General features: G+C 43.8%; 1 protein-coding gene and 1 long non-coding RNA gene across 8 annotated transcripts in view; both read left to right on the top strand.

Annotated features, from left to right (window-relative positions):
• LOC143040761 (semaphorin-1A-like) overlaps window positions 1–17,500 on the top strand; it is a 666,238-nt gene that overhangs the window by 359,536 nt on the left and 289,202 nt on the right. The gene's annotated exons all lie outside the window — the stretch shown is intronic.
• LOC143040762 (uncharacterized) overlaps window positions 1–17,500 on the top strand; it is a 91,015-nt gene that overhangs the window by 41,161 nt on the left and 32,354 nt on the right. Inside the window, exon 2 of the long non-coding RNA XR_012967748.1 lies at window positions 13,994–14,059. This is a non-coding gene — a long non-coding RNA (uncharacterized LOC143040762). The remainder of the gene's footprint in view (window positions 1–13,993; window positions 14,060–17,500) is intronic.

Below are 17,500 nucleotides of genomic sequence, written 5' to 3'. Positions count from 1 at the left end.
TGTATTTATATTTTATTCATTTATTTATCTACTTATTTAGACTAAAGGAAGGGGAGACTGGAGGAGGAAGGTGTGTGTGTGTGTGTGTGTGTGTGTGTGTGTGTGTGTGTGTGTGTTGAAAAGGGATCTTCACATCGTCCCTGAAAATTGGGAAGAAGATATGTTCGTCATTATAGAAAATGGAAGGAGGTTAATAGAAAACGGGGAGAATGAGGACGAATGTTGACAACCCTCCTTACCGGAGTGACACAAAAATGAATAAAATCACCAGGCGGCAATCGGAAGGGCGAAGGGATGGTGACACCGAAACAAATAAAATCGTCTGACGGCAGCCATGGTGAAAGGACTACAGGAAAAGTAAGGATGTTGCATAAAGGGAACGCAGGTGAGTGGAGGAGGTGGTAGGGAGGGGGTGTTGCCGCCTTATAAAGAGAAATTCAATAGTTGATTAAATAATTGACTGATTGATTAGGTAATCATAAATGACACCACATGGAGTGTCATATGACACGCCAACGAAGAATACAAAATCCTTGAAATAAAACAAAAGAGAACATAAATGCTAATTAGAAGACTCTTGAAACCATGAACTGTGAAGAATATAAGTGAGGAGGAGGAGGAGGGTGAAGAGGAGGAAGAACAAGAAGACTAGGAGGAGGAGGAGGACGAGGAGGAAGAAGAAGAGGGAAGGGATTTTTTTTTCTTTCTTTCTAAGGAGGCAGAAACCTTGAAAAAGACTTCTGAACATTTAATTACGTTTTTTCGTGTGTGTGCGCGCGCGCGTGTATGTGTATGTACGTCTATACAGTTGTGTATGTATTTGTACGTGTGGATGTGACAAATTGTAATTCGATAGGATTTGGTAAGATTTGAATCTGGAGTGTATGTGTGTATTTCAACATGGTCTGGGATGTGTGTGTGTGTGTGTGTGTGTGTGTATGTGTATGAAAAATGAAATTGAAAAAAAGAGTAAATATATATTTATAACTTGTTACTTTTTCATACCCAATAAGAATATACATGACAGTATTAATTATGTTTTATTTTTATCTCTCTCCCCCCTCTTCGTGTCTAAAAATTATTATTTTAATAGTACGTACCATTTTCTCCTGTGTCTATTCATTCCTCTTCCTCTTCCTCTCTCTTCCTCTTCACCCTCCTGCCTCCCCTTCTCTTTCCACTTCTCTATCTCCTTTCCCCTTCATCTACCCGTTCCTATTCCCTTTCCCCCTTCCCCCTTTTTCTCTTTTTCTCTCTTTCTCTTTCTCTTCCTCTCCTTTCCCCATTCCTCCTTTCCCCTGGTCCACTCCCCTCTTCCCATCTGCTTTACTCCTAATGTCACGTCACCTCTCTCTTTCTCTTTCTCTCCTACTCTCTCCCCCTTGCCCTTTATCTTTTCTCTCCTCTCTCCCCTCTCTGCTCTCCCCCCCTCTCGCCTCATACCTCTTGCATCTACTCTTATTTCTCTCTTCATTTCTCTTCTCTTTTTTTTCTCTTCTCGCCGGTTTTTATCTCACCTTCGCACTCTGCACCTTCCCTCCCCTTTCTCTTCTGTCTCCATTTTCTCTCTTGAATTTATTTGTCACTTCCCATTTTCTCTCTTGAATGTATTTCTCTTTCTTTCCGTTTTCTTTCTTTTTTTTTCTATCCGTTTTAATTCACTTTCTCTTTGCCTCGGTGTCATTTTTGTTATATTTATTTATACGATTTTTTCCCGTTGGTTTTACTGACCAGGTATAATTTTTTTTAATTGTTCATATATTTTATTTATTTGCTTATTTATTTTTTATTTTTTTAATTCTTATTTATTGTATGTCGTCGTCGTTGTGGTATAATTTCTGTAATTGCTTGGTACACATCAATCAATCAGTCATAGTCGACAGCTGAATTAAAGCCTACCCCAACTTCTACCATAAGTCATAAGGTCGAACTAATCTCTACCACGCCCTTCCTGCAAACTTCTCTATCGCCTCTGTCCACCTGGCTGGTCGTCTCCCTTCCCTGCTTGAAATATGTACCAACTTTCTTATTAGCGTGATTAAAAAGTTGTGTTGAAATAGAACAAGAAGTGGGTATATCTTTTTAATACAATGCAGCCAACTTTTTAGTCGTTCTGTTGTTTGGTCATGCAGTATTTGAGTTGTTAGTGTAAGTTAGGTCTAAGATCATTTTTGCTACCACCACTACAATCACCAATTTTAACAACAATAACAGAAATATAACGCCAGTGGAAATAGTTAAATAACAGCATTGAAAACTGAATCAAACGAAGTCGACAGAAAGAGGAAATATAGCGAAGACGACATAACGCAAGAGTTATGACAAGAAAAAAGTTTTAATGACTTTCCACCGAGATTGTGGTCCACATCACCACCTTGTCAGAAGATCCAAGTGTCTTCTGACTTCTCTCTGGACTCCCAACCACTTGTGGAGTCCTTTGTACCCCCAACAATAACAACATCCTCTGCTTCCGACGCCAGCATGAAGTGACGTCACAGCCCCAGCTGTCAAACGCGATGACGTCATGTCGCTTCGATCATCAGTGAGACAATTGGCGGAAATGGAGTCAGGATTGGCGGGGAAGATTTGATTTCCAGTTAGTTTTAAGATTTGTTTGTGATGTTGAATGGCGTTTGATACTTATAGTAATTTTTTCTGTCAACAAAAACATTCCATAATTTTGATCCAGCATTTGAAAATGTTTTCAACAATGCTGCATGTAATCTCGATAATATGACAAGGAAAACGTAGAAAAAAAAATTAATTCATTTTTCATTCATTTCTGGATGAAACTTGTGGGAAGAGCTTTTGATCTATTTTGTGAGAAATATTAATTGATATTAGCGGGAGTGATTTTATTTGTTTATTCTCAATACGTATTTTTCCTCGTGATTTTTATTATCTTTTAATTTAATCAAACCACAGATCTGCACCAAAGTGAAATATTAAATCGCGCTTAGTAAGCTTTGTTGGATGCTGCACACATACACAACCACAGACACAGAATATACAATTTGCCGACATATTTCCCAGTTTGATTTAAATTCAGGTTTATTAGGTTAGAGCCAACATTTCTCATTAACACTATCGTGGAAAAGGGTTTGCGCCCTCCAGGTCTTCAATCTCAGTTCATAAAGTTGAGGCTCTGTTAAACACCTTGGTCACCAAAGAGCTCTCTCTCTCTCTCATTTTTTTTCTCTCTCTCTTTCTCATTTTCTCTCTCAGAACTGAGTAAAATCGCCCTCTCTCTATCTCTCTCTTTCTCTTTCTCTGCCCCCCCTCTCTCTTTCTCTGCCTCTCTCTGACCCCCCCTCTCTCTCTCTCTCTGTCTCTCAAAAAAAATATCGCCAAAATTAACCAAACGAAAAAAAAAAGAGGACACTAGGATAGAAGCGCTGATTTCAAAATACGAACTTGTTTGAGGAATGAGTGAGGGAACAGGTCTACTAGTGTGGGGGCTCGTTTAATTATCGTGGCTCAGATTTTGGCTGAATAAAATGGTTTGGCTGTAGCGCAAATAGACGTAGGTGGGGCAAATAGCAGCAGAAGGTGTCAGTTTTGTAACTGAGGAATGGAATAAAGCCGCACTGACAGCAGAAAAACATAATCGAATGGTGTTGGCAACACTATATGGTATAAGCACCACAACCACCACGTCCACCACGTGGTGTAACACCAATAACACCACCATCATCACCACCACGACCTTGTGGTGTAAGCATCATCGCAACCTCCACCACCACTACCACCACTCCGACCACCAGGATCTGTGCGCTGAAATGACCGTGTTCATCGCTGTCACAGCCTCCATTATCACCACCATCACTTTCAGTACCACCATCATTGTCTCCGGTGGCAGTGCCTCCGCAGTTGCACCATCGATTCCCCACGGTCATCTTTAGCACCAACACCGCCCATAGTGTCGTCATCACCACCAGCGCAGCCGAAAACCACAATCGCTACCACAACCCAAAAACACAACCATCACCACAATCACAACCAAATAACAACCACTGTCATCAACACCATCACAACTAAGAAACGTCGACACCACCTCGACCACAACTTAAAAAGAAAATCACAACCTAACCTAACCACTTCTGCAACGTAAGAAATATAAGTGAAGTCAATACCTCAATAGATAAGTAGAATGAAAGAAGACACCAGAAGTGTGTGTAATATTAGTAATGATAATACTAATAATAATGGCAATGATAATAGTAATAATGATAATCGGTTTAAGTTAACGTTGCAGAGATACAGTGTGTGTTTGTGTGTGTGTCTGTGTGTGCGCGTGTTCTTGCACGCCTTTTTATTTGTGTATCAAATCCGTTCCAACACTATCAGGAAGGGTGCAGATTCTCCTTAACTTGGCTCTCAATCTCCAGCGTTCGATCCGATCCGAAAATGAAGCCAAAAAGACTTACTTTCTTCGCCAAAAAATCCCCTCGAGGTTATCTACCAAAGTGCGACAATCCTTCTTTCCGTCCCGCGCTGCCCGGTATATAAATTTCTTTTTTCTCCAACATTTTTTCAGCTCCGCTGAAAGCAATAAGACTTCTAAAGTTTGGCCAGGGATCTCTCTCCCTCCCCTCTTCCTCACTCCCACACTCCCCCCACGAGCATCGTCGGAGTTGCTAAAGAAAAAACCAATGAATTCATCAAGGGTTGACATTGGGGCGCAGACGGAAAGGTTACTGAGGAACCCGCCGTCGCCAATTCCGCCCCTTTTCCAGCCAGAATCCGTCTTGGCGTGGCGGGAAAACTAATTTTCCATGGGAACCGGGATAAACAATGACGTAATCAGTTAGCATGTGATTATGGTGATGGCAGTGTTGGGAATGTTCTTGTGAACGAGGCATGTATGTATATTGTTGTTGCTGTCTCGGAATTGGCATCTTGAGGGCTGAAAATTAACAAAGTTAACAGTTTCATGCTAATTGTGTTGTGGCAGTGTGTGTGTATGTGTTTGTGTGTGTGTCAAGCCCAAATACAATGTATGAAGGGATTGTAAACATGTCTTATTTTTTAGCTTTTGGGTTATTCTTGCCTTTGTCGATAAACACTTTCGGCTGGATATTTGTTATTAGTATTTTGTGTAGTAGTAGTAATAGTTTTCATTTTATTTTCACGGATTTCGTCATAGAGGGCAGTTTGTGTATTCTTCACCTCGCTTGTTACTTTTTTTTTTTTTTTTTTTTTTTTTTTCTCCCTTCTTCTTATAAGCGCTTCCTTATCTCGAGGCTTCTTTTCTTATCTCTGCACGCCCTTCCACCCCTCTCAGCCACCGTGTCCCTTGGCGAAGAATGAACTTTCCTTCTGATTTTCCACATGAGTGGCCCTGTCTGTGGGGGGCCGCTCAGCCCGCCATGGACCCTTTTTTTTTTTTACGGTGCAGCTTTAGTAACTGGTAGATGTACTCCGTTATTTTTGTTACCTTTTTTTGGCACTAGAGATTGTCCTTAAGGATAGAAGCGCCAGTAAACAGGAGACCATACTCCTCGGTGCTGCTGTCGTTATCGCTCTGGGTGTGACAATTCGCTGAATCAATATGCTTCGACAACCCGTTTTCAAAGAGAGAAATCATCCATACTGTATTTATAGAATACTTGACGAGGTTGACGTTTTTATAGGGCAGATGTAAGTGAAATTGATCATTTGGTATGGATAGTGTACCTTCTATCTTCGATATCCAATTGCTCTGCATAATTTAAGCCTAACGTCTTTCCTCAGAGAGACAAATTTAAGCTCCGCCCATAGACCAGACGCCGTTGTTCCCAGTCCCGATCCCTTCTGTGTGTATCTGTGTCTGTGTCTGTGTCTTGACCTTCACACACTGGCGTCTTGCTTTGTTTCTCTCTTCTCGAGTCTTCCTTTAGGGCCTCGGCTCTCTCGAGAGCCTCTTTAGCTCGAGATGGCGCTGCTCTCATTGGGAGAGCCGAGCTCTTCTCGTACGCAGTTCGCTTTTGTCAAGGTCAGGCCGCCTCGTGTGTGTGTGTGTGTCTCTCTCTGTCTCTCTCTCTCTCTCTCTCTCTATCTCTCTATCTCTCTCTCTCTCTCTCTCTCTCTCTCTCTCTCTCTCTCTCTCTCTCTCTCTCTCTCTCAGATATCGTATCCTCGCCTTCCTCAATTCCTTCCTTCCTTCCTTCCTTCCTTCCCTCCCATCTTCCTACCCTTTATTCCTCCCTTATTCAACCCCCACCAGTATTCCATCCGAACTTTGCCTCCCACATTTTTCTCTCTCCCTCATTCCTCCCTCACCTTTGCTCATGGCTCTCTTCCTCCTTCACTTCTCCTCCTCTCCCCTCTCCTCCTCTGCCCTCTCCTCTCCTCTTCCCTCCTCTTCCCTCTCCTCTCCCCTTCCCTCCTCCCCTTCCCTCCTCTCCCCTCTCCTCTTTCCTCCTCTCCCCCTCTCCCCTTTCCTCCTCTCCCCTCTCTTCCTCTTCCCTCTCCCCCTCTCTTCTTTCCCCTCTCCCCTCTTATCCCCTCTTCTTCCCTCTTCTCCCCTTCTCTCATCTATTCTCTCCTTTGCACTCGAGCGAACAGAAGTACATAATTGAATAAATATGCCATGAAATGCGTGTCCACGTAGTATAAGAAAGATCAATGCATGAAATAACACTGAGGGGCAGGAGAAAGAGGGCAAGTCGGAGAAGAGAGCGAAGTGGAGTGAAGGTATTGTGGAGAGTGGAGTGGAAGGTATTGTGGAAAGAGTAGTCCGAGTGGATTTGGGGAGAACAAGTATGGAAGGTATTGTGGAGAGAGTAGCCCGAGTGGATTTGGGATAAGTAACCAAGAAGGTGGATGACTTCTGGAGTAAATATCTAACTGACTGGACGCCACGACATGGTAAGCGTGGAAGAGGAAGGCCAGACATAAAGTAGAGAGACAATGTAGACAAGTTTACAGGGAGAAGACTTTGTTTAGCAGTGGACTCTGTAGCCAACAAATGGCTGAAGAGATGAAGGCTTGATTTAACACATAGCAACCACGTTAATCTACTGAAGAAGGTTCACTAATCTTCCCATGCTGGACTCGTCATAGATTCATTAGCACTTCATTCGAAACAAGGGACAGTTGCTTATGCCCCCCAACAGATGGCGTTAATATCAACTTAGCAGTAATAACGAGGCAAGGAAGGCGAGCAGAATTTAGTGGTTATATAGTTTATTTGATTTGATTTCGTTTTTCTCGTAGGAATTTACCCTTTAGGGCTACAAAGAGGAAGTTGCCTAGTCCCGTCCTTCGTCCCATTTCAGTCGCCTTTTACGGACCTAATGGGAAAACTCGGAGGGAATAGGTACGTGCCTTTGACATGGCTACCTCTGTGATAAGGGGGAAAATGTTCCTGGTATATAGACAGATAGATGGTTTATTTTTATTTTATTTAACTGTTATTTACATATTTATTATGTATTTATTCTTATTTGATTCCTTGTTTATGTTAATTTCGTTATAAAACGTATACTTGATGTCGCACCAGTCATGAGGAACATGACGTGGGAGTGGGTAGAGGAAGGGAAGTCGGGGTGAGGAGTGGGTTGCCACCCAGGAGATGTGAAGGAACGATAAGGTCGATAGTCCTGTTACCCCCTGGGCAGTTTCCGTCCATCACTGCCGGCTCGGTTATCTGCTGTAGACTAACCCGCCAGGGATGGATGGTCCAGTGAAGTGTGGAGGAATATTTATTTTATTTAATTGTTTATTTATTGTTATTTATTTGTATTTATTTCTTTTATCTTTTATTATTTTTTACACCAGTCTGGGCAGAATCGTAACTTAACTTTTGAGTTTTTGTCTGGATTTGTTGGATTTCGAAAATATACTGCAATGTTAAAAACATAAGAATGAAGGAGGCTGTAAGAGACCGTAAGACCTACACTATGCAGTTCCATGTCCATTACCACTCATCATCCCCATCCTTAAAGTTGTGTAACTTTGATGGGTTTTTGTCTGGATTTTTTGGATTTTGAAAATGTACTGGAATGTTAAAAAGATAAGAATGAAGGAGGCTGTAAGGGACCATAAGACCTACACTATGCAGTTCCATGTCCATTACCACTCACCATCCCCATATAGTTGTGTAACTTTTCTTAAGAAGGGATGTAAGTATCCAGAATGTTCCCTATTTCGGAAACTTTCCTTCTGAATTTCCGAATAATGGAGATTCTGAATTAGAATATTTTTGGTCTAGGTTAAGTGGTGACCTATTGGACTCGAACGCAGTGCCACGGTTCGGCCAAATGATTCGAACGCTGTTCGATTTGCTTTTGAGTTTCATGAGGTTTCGTGAAGCTATCGGAGAGAGGCTAGTGGCAAGCACTGTGGTCAGGTTGAAATGCAATGCTTGCAGTAAGGCCGTCAACAGACGCAGAGGAAAAGGAAAAACAAGAAGAAAAATATACTAATGATAATAAGAAAATTACGCCACAGACGACGAAGAACAGGAGGAGGAAGAAGAAGAACAAGATGAAGAGGAGAAAAATTGTAATAAAGTAATTACGTTGCAGACGACGAAGTAGAGGAAGCAGGAGGAGGAGGAGGAGGAGGGAAAGTGAAATAGTAGGATGAATAATAAGACTAAGATAACAATGGCGAATTTGAAAAATGGAAATAAAAGGATGAAGAAGAACAAGAATAGAGGGCAGATGAAAATAATGATGAAGAAGAAAGAGGAAAGGAAAAAGAAAGAGAAAAAGGCTAAACAAATTCTTGGCACACACACACACACACACACACACACACACACACACACACACACACACACACACACACACACACACACACACACATATATATATATATATATATATATAGTGTGTGTGTGTGTATGTTGCGCTGTCTGGCGAGCGGCCCTTTAGCTCGGCGCAGAGAGCACGATAAAGGTCAAAATTTTATGATTTAGAAACGGTGAGTGGTTCTTTTGGAATTCTCGAGTAGTTCAGGAAAACCTAATGAAAGAACGATTACTCTATTATTAGACACAGAAGGTCACATGCCAGATAATCTACAGAGCCATTTTGAAAAGCTATTACGAGTGATGGCTGCTCGCATACACACACACACACACACACAAACACAAACACAAACGGTAGACGTTGTCTATGGGTTTAAAATAATTAGCTCAGAAGGTCTTAGTAGAGATTTATAATCTTTTTGAATACCTTCTGCTTAGCAAAAGGGAGACTAGAAGCTTCTGGTTATCATATTTATATGGAGTATCTCTCTCTCTCTCTCTCTCTCTCTCTCTCTCTCTCTCTCTCTCTCTCTCTAGGTTTATCTTTGTCTCATTCTAGCTCTCCCCTTTTTTTTCTTCTTCTTCTTTTTTTCCTCCTCCAGGTGGAGCTCATTATTATCGTGTTTTATGTGTCGCTGTTGTCCCCATGGGGAGTAGTCTTGATGGTTCTGGAGCTGAGAGATGAGGAGGTGGAAGAGGAGGAGGAGGAGAAGGAGAAAGAGGAGGTTGAGGTAGTGGAGGAGGTTGTAGTGGTTTTGGTGGAGGAGGACCTGGTTGTGGTGGTTCTGATGGAGAAGGTGGAAGAGGCAAGCGAGATGGTCTTTGCTATGTGATGCTGAGCGTCTGGCGTCGTGGAGGTTGACCGCAAGTCTGTGGTGGCTTATCCACACGGGACCTTCGGTCCCCCCTCCTCCCCCTCTCTCCCCCTCCTCCCCCTCTTCCCATCCTCCCCCTCTCTCCGCCCTCCTCCCCCTCTTCCCATCCTTCCTTTCGGTTTTGGTTAGGCTTCTGCTTCAGTTTCAGCTTTCTGTCGCCGTCGTTGTGGGTTTATGTCTCCCTCTTCTCTCTCTCTCCTCTGTCTCCCTCCCTCTCTCTCTCCCTCCCTCTCTCTCTCCTCTCTCTCTCTCTCTCTCTCTCTCTCTCTCTCTCTCTCTCTCTCTCTCTCTCTCTCTCCTCTGTCTCCCTCCCTCTCTCTCTCCTCTCTCTCTCTCTCTCTCTCTCTCTCTCTCTCTCCTCTGTCTCTTCTCTCTCTCTCTCTCTCTCTCTATATATATATATATATATATCTATCTCTCGTATTCCCGCCTAATCTTTCCCTCCCTCATCCCCGCTTACTCACCCTATTCTTTTTTACCCATATGACTTTTATTTTCCTTTTACTCTTCTTCGTCCCTCCGTACCCTTTGTCCTTATTGTTCTCTTTTCTTCTCGTTTACCAAGTCCTCCTCCTACTCCTCCTCAGCCCCTCCTCCTCTCCTACCCCCTCCTCCTCCTCCTCCCCCTCCTCCTCCTCCCCCCCTTTTCTTCCTCCTCCAATTCATCTTTGTCTTTCCTTTCTCGCATTTGCTCCACTGAGAACCTTTCCCCTCGCTTCCTGTTTTTATTTTTCACCTGTCTTTTTGTTATTGCTTTTATTTTGTTCTTTTGTTCAACCTCCCTCTACACCACCTTCTCCTCCTCCTCCTCTTCCTCCTCCTCCTCCTTCTCGCACTTGCTCTTCGTCGTCGTCGTCGTCGTCTTTCACATGGTCCCGTTCTTGTATCTCCTCTCACACAGCGACCTCCTGCTGCCTCTCACAGTCAACTGTCTCTTCCTCTGGCCTCGTTTTTGTACGCTATGCCTCCTATAGAGGTCTCCTCCCTCACTCCATTCCCAGCCTCCTGGGGATCCCTCCACTTTTATTCTCATAGCTCTTGTGGTGGGTGGTGGGGGGGAAGAATGCCGCCTCTGTGTACCCTTTAGTAAAAAAGCGACGAAGCTGGCAGAGCGAAGGAGAATAGGACTCCACCCTTCTCTCTCTCTTCTCTCTCTCTCTCTCTCTCTCTCTCTCTCTCTCTCTCTCTCTCTCTCTCTCTCTCTCTCTCTCTCTCTCTCTCTCTCTCTCTCTCTCTCTCTCTCTCTCTCTCTCTCTCTCTCTCTCTCTCTCTCTCTCTCTCTCTCTCTCTCCTCTCTCTCTCTCTCTTTCTCTCCGTAACATCCGTCATGGGAATGCTGTCTAGTCAAAATAGCCCATCTCGCCTCACAGCTCTCCCTCCCACCTTTCTAGACCCGCCCCTACCCCCGTTTTATGTTATTTTTCTTACTTTTTCTTTTGCTTTCTACATTCTTTTATTTTCTTTCTTTGTCGTATGTTTACTTAATCATCACCATCTCCCTTTTACCTATCAATTTTCTCCTCGAACTCTTTCTCTCGCTCTCTCTTTCTCTCTTTGTCTCTCTATCTCTCTTTCCCCCTCTGATTCTATCTCTCTCTTCCTCTATTTATCTTTCTCTCTTTGTCTCTCTCTATCTCTCTTTTCCCCTCTCTCTCTGTCTCTCTCTTCCCCCCCTCTCTCTCTCTGTCTCTCTTTATTTTCACATTTTTCAGACTTCGTTTATTGGCCTTTTTCCTTTCTTATTTGAAGTGTCTTTCCGAGGTGGAATCGTTCCTTCTCTTCCTCTCCCCTTATAAGTCTTCCCCCTCCTCCTTCCTCTTGGGTGCCCTGGGTCGTCTGGATGGACTCCTAACCTCACTCCATTTTCCAGCATTTATATACATCTTCAGCTGTCTTTCCTCCGTTTCCTCCTCTTACTCCTCCTCCTTCTTCTCTTCCTCCTCCTCCCCCTCCTAACCTCGCTCCCATTTCCAGCATTTATATACACCTTCTGCTGTCTTTCCTCCTCCTCCTCCTCCTCTCCATTCCTTCTCCTCCTTCTCCTCCTCCTCCTCCTCCTCCTCCTTCTCCTCCTTCTCCTCCTCCTCCTCTTTGTTCCTCCTAGACCTACTCCTTGTACTTTTACTCCTTGTTGTTGTTCTTCTTCTTTTCCTTTTCATATACCACTACTACTTCGTTGTCGTCGTCTTCCTTTGACGAGCCTTGTCAATCTTCCCCATCTCTCTCTCTCTCCCGTTGCCCTTCCCTCACGTGCACTGCATTGGCTGCATGGTATTGCTGCCTCCAGTCTCCCGCCTAATGAGCCTCTTAAAGCCTTAATTACGCGATTCCATTTCCAATTGATATTTAAGTCATGTTATCTTACAGGAATAGATGCCATGCATGGTGCCAGGGCATAGAGGCATCCGAGCGGAATTGCCTGGACGTGTTTTGTATCGTTTTTTTCTATGTTTTTTGTGGTTATGATATTTACATGCGTCTCGCAGAGGTTACGTGAAACATTTATCCAGAACGATAATTGTTATGACAGTCGCATGCAGGATTCGAACCCACTGCTTTCGGCCACCCGTAAGATCACCTTCACAGATCCTTAGCCCACTACACCGAACAGTGGGTTCGAATCCTGCATGCGACGGTCGTAAAAATGATCGGATTGATGTCGCTGTTGCTAGCGAATTTCTCTCATTTATCCAGAAATTATGATTTGATTCTCTGCTCTGTGGGTGGAAGACGCAGCTGTCATCGGGATCTTCTCCTTTGCCTTATGTGCTACGACTTCGAGGGGAAGGAATAGTCTCACCGGGGGCCGTTGGGAGTCGAACTCGGGATCAAAAGTTACTTTCGTCCGTACTCGCCCTGGCACTGTGCCGCCTTATCGTTGGCACTGTTTGTTGGATCCATCATGGTTTCATTTGTGGCATTATTTACCACCACCCCCTCTTAATGTACTTTTAATCCTTGTTCTTCTTCTTCTTTTCCTTTTCATATACTACTACTACCTCGTCGTCGTGTTCGTCTTCCTTCGACGAGCCTTGTCAATCTCCCCCCTCCACCATACCTCTCCCCCCTCCCCTCCTTCCCTTTCCTCCCCTTTCGTCAGCGCTAAACTGGAGTATAACGTCAGGACCCGAATATGATCGTGATAGTCCTGAGTACGAGTTCTTAGGTTCTCCTAAGGACCTCGACGTTCGCTCCTCTTAGACGCCCCTTTTTGCTCGTCTGTCCTGTGTGCTCACCCCTCTCCCGCCTTCCTCGGTGTCTCGGCGGTGGCATTCCGGGGTGAAGAGGGGGAATGGGGCGGGGTGGGGGGGAGTCTGGCTTTGTTAAATGCCATGGGTTGTTAGAAATAATGACACCGTTTGTTCCCTTACACAACTTGTCTCTCATGTCCTCATCTCCCATTGTCAACCCCCTCCCCCACCACGCCCGCCCAACTTCAACCTCCCTGTGATGTCCCTCGTGTGAATAAAATCGCCCGGCGTCAACCAGAACTAATAGATAAACCAGGGGCATTGAAAGGGCTCAAGTGATACGGTTTGAATCTTAAAGCTGGATCCCCGTCCTCGTTCGTATGAATAGAATCACCAGGCGGCAGCCACATTGATAAACGTACTAGAATTGTTTGACTTTTTATTGTGTGTGTGTGTGTATATATATATATATATATATATATATATATATATTTTTTTTTATACTAAGGTCTCATGGTTGAAGGTCGTCAACCGTTCTTTATATATTTTGTTCTCTCAAAATTCAGACGATTTGGTTGAGCTAAAGGCCAGACTAAAAGTGACGTCTACAACTTTTCGAAGTTCAACGTCTGTTATACGAAGCGAAAGCGAAAATATACTCTAGGGACGCTATGCACATAATAGAAATAACTGCATGGAAAAATGCACCCATCACGGGAACGGTGGCTACGCACCCGTCGAAGACACCGGCGCCAAACGTTCGTCCTACGTTTGTTAAGGATTCCACGTTTTCCCAGAAGCCAACGATGGTATTCTTTAAAAAAAATCTTTCCCTTCCAAGTATTCATAAAAGATTTACATAAGGAAAGATTTATATAAGGAAATTATTTTTTTAAGAATCTTTCCCTTCCAAGGATTCATATACAAGATTTATATAAGGAAAGATTTATGCAAGGAAAGATTTTTTTTAAGAATACCACCGCAAGTTTCCGTCACAGACCCACATTTCCGAACGCTAGCAGACACACGTTTGCCCTCAAACTTTCTAATCTTCCACTTTTAACTTTAGCTTTGTAGTCTTTGAGCAAGAACTGACATTGTGAATTAACATTAAACGTTATAATTTTTATTTTTAATGTATTTATATGTTGATTTTCATAGGTATTTATTTGCTTGTATTTTTGTTACAGGTATGTACCGGGAATTGTCCGTGCTTTGGCCTGGTTCAGGTTAATAAAACGCAGCAGTTTCTGGAGGTATGTATGGACTTAAAGTTTGTTTACAATTCTTTAGAGTCACACGGATAGAGGATCTAAGATCTATTAGATATATTGTGTTCTCAAAGATCATCTCCCTAGCACCCAAAACCAGTCCTCGTGGCTGCTTAGAATGCTGTGAAGAGGCTTAGAAACAGCATAGAAACCCATTTATATTAATAGTCACAAGGCTTCGTTCGTAGCATTGAAAAATCGATGAATTATGTATTCGTCCTGATAGCTTGATTAAATGATTCTTTTTTGTGGGATTCGAACCTTTAGCTTTGCCTTGCAAGAAAAGGACTGAGCTACTTCTTTTGCACATCTGCCTAAGCGTAATTTGCATCGTCCTAGTGTTCGAATCCCACAGAAAAAGTCGCTTAACAATAAACAAACAAATGAATAGAGGAATGGGTAAATAGATTAATAAATAAAATGAATATGTCACGTCAGCAGGAAAAGACTAAGCGTCATGGCTGATACCAGTATATGTCGTTGGGTTCCCGCCCACTGGATCTTTGACCTTTTAGCTCTGTAACGTATATGTCACGAATACAGAGTAAAGATCTTTATCGGGAATCACTGACGTTTTGAATATTTCCAATATTTGGAATTAAATGTCCCTAATATTGGAGGATTCCTAATTTAAAAGATTACCCATTGGGAGAACTATGTATGTATGGGAAATCCCGAAGTATGGATGGATTAAGAGGTAGTTTGTCTTGTTGGTGTCGTATTCTCATAGATCCATTTATATAACAACTTATTGTATTACAGTGAAGAACAGATATAGCACAGACGATAGAGGAATCGATAGATAAATCATCGTTGTTATTATTAACGTCGTCGTCGTCTCTCAGCCACTGGCTCTTCCCCGAGAAGTCTTCGATCACTTGAGCTTATGCGGCGCTGTTTAAGAATAAGCTCTCCTTGCTCTTCTGGTGGGAAGATTGACGGAGCCCTGTGCGTGTAGCTTACCGGCAGCACACTCTGTCTTTTTCCCAGCGTTGGTTTAGCCGAGGCGTGGCTAGGGACATGGGGGGGGGGTGGAGGTGGGGGGAGAGGGGGAGGAGACTGTCGGAGAGGTGGAGGTAAAGGGGGAGAGAGAAAATTGGGGAAAGGTTACGCCCAGGGGTAAGGGGGAATGTGCGTGTGTATGTGTGTGTGTGTGTGTGCATGTGCGTGCTCGCGCCTGTGTCGATGTACAAATGTATCTGTGCATATAGGAATAATACTCCCTTCGCTGTTCTTCTTCTCTCTCCTTTTCTCAGTCCTCCGCCACTTTCCTTGTACCTTCTTGCCCTTCTTCGGTGTCTATTCGTTAACCCTCGCTCCCCTGTCGAAGTTCTCTGGTGTAATAGATTTACGAGAGTTTCTAGAGGGCGACAATTTCTTTCGGTTGGTGACGGATGGCGGGATTTCTGGACGCTGGAAAGGACTACGGTCTCATGCAGGAAGGAAGGAAGGAAGGAAGGACAAGGGAAGTTCAAGGACAAGGAGTACCCCTCTCCCCCAACTTCTCATCCTTTTCGAAGGTTTGGGGGGGGGGCTCCTCCTCCTCCTCTTCCTCCGTCTCCTCCTCCTCCGTCTCCTCCTCCTCCCCCTCCTCCCTCCTCCCTCCCTCACTCCTCCTCCCCTCCTCTTCCTACCCCCTCCTCCACGTACTCTTCCTCCTCCTCCAGACAAAAAAAGAAGAAAAAAAAAATAATAATAAAATAAATAAAATATTCGAATAGACGGACTTGCTTTGAGGATCTTGACCCGACAGGAGGTAACTTCAGCTAAATAAACCGAATAATTTTTTTTTGTGTGTGTGTGTGTATGTGTGTGTGTGTGTGTGTGTGTGTGTGTGTGTGTGTGTGTGTGTGTGTGTGTGTGTGTGTGTGTGTGTGTGTGTGTGTGTGTGTGTGTGTGTGTGTGTGTGTGTGTGTGTGTGTGTGTGTGTGTGTGTGTGTGTGTGTGTGTGTCACACCTTGAAGAGGGCAAGATAAAGGAAGAAGAGGACCAGGAATAAATAAATTTAACTAGTTAAGCTTTAAGTTAATTTAAGAGAAGGTATAGATTGCTGACGTTAATTTAGCACGATTCAGAAAGAGAAGAGCAAGAGAGAGAGAGCGCAGAGAGTAGGGAGGAAGAGGAGGAGGAGAAGGAAGAGCAAGGAGGAGGTGTTGGACATTTCCATTAAAAATGTAAAGGATGCAGTAAAAGAGAAGATGATAATAAACATTCTCCAATGAACAGGTGAACGTCTGAGGGTTCCCCCCCTTTCCCCCCCCTCTCCCACCCTTCCCCCATTCCCCCAACCTCTCCCCTCCTCCCATTTCCCCCTACTTCTTCCCCATTCCACCCTATTTCCCCCTACTTCTCCCCTCCCCCTCATTCCCCCTATTTCCCCCTACCTCTCCCCTCATCCTCATTCCCCCAATTTCCCCCTACCTCTCCCCTCCCCTCATTCCCCCTATTTCCCCCTACCTCACCCCCATTCCCCCATTTCCCCTTTACCTCTCCCCCTCCTCTATTTCTCCCTACCTCTCCCTCTCCCCCATTTTCCCCTACTTCTCCCTATTCCCCCCTTATTCTCCCCTACCTCTCCCCTTCCCCCCATTTCCCCCTACCTCTCCCCCATCCCCCCCACATTCCCCCCCATTCCCTGACTTGATATCGAACCCGAACATTGCAGAATCAAAGGAACACGACTGGGCAATGATGGCTGCAGCCACATATGGTCCGTAATTAGTCTCGTCTTCTCTTGTCTTATCTTCTCTTGTCTTGTGTTGTCTTGTCTCCTCTTATCTTGTATTCTCTTGTCTTCTCTTCTCTTACTTGATCTTGTGTTCGCTTCTCTCGTCTTGTCTCGTCTTATCTTGTTTTCTCTCGCCTTCTATTGTCTTGTCTTGGTATTTTTTCGTTTTCTTATTTTTTACCTGTCTTCCAGAGTTTACCCAGTTCCCTTTAACAAAGACCTTGGATATTTTGTTCTACATACTGCCAGGAGATTTTCCCCCACACTAATTGTGGTTGTTAATCTCTCTCAACTCTCTCTCCCTCCCTCACTCCCTCTCTCCCTCACTCACTCCCTCACTCCCATCCCCTCTCTCCACCAGAAGGAAAGGATTTTGGGGGTAAATTCTAGAGGGAGGATTTTTTTCTTTAAAAATGTCCAGAATTTCAATCCATACGCCATAGTGCACGAGCCGATCGTGTTAATCACTGGACCACGACGCCTACCCCTCAAAAAAAAAAAAAATAAATAAATAAACATGTAGATAAAATAAACATAAAAAAATAATAATAAGTTCAGAAGAACAAAATATACATACGTAGCATAGCTGGCATTGCCTTTGGTGCTAGACAGTCAATATGTTATACAAACAGGATATGTGACAGGCTGTAGGTGCTTGTGTCATTCATAAATTGGTCGTTTTTTAAGTCATTAACATT

This window comes from Oratosquilla oratoria, chromosome 29 (genome assembly GCF_046742065.1).
Source record: "Oratosquilla oratoria isolate Oo_2021 chromosome 29, ASM4674206v1, whole genome shotgun sequence".
NCBI classification, from domain to species: Eukaryota; Metazoa; Arthropoda; class Malacostraca; order Stomatopoda; family Squillidae; genus Oratosquilla; species Oratosquilla oratoria.
Note: the sequence above shows the minus strand (reverse complement) of the source record. Positions and strands in the feature narration are given on the sequence as shown.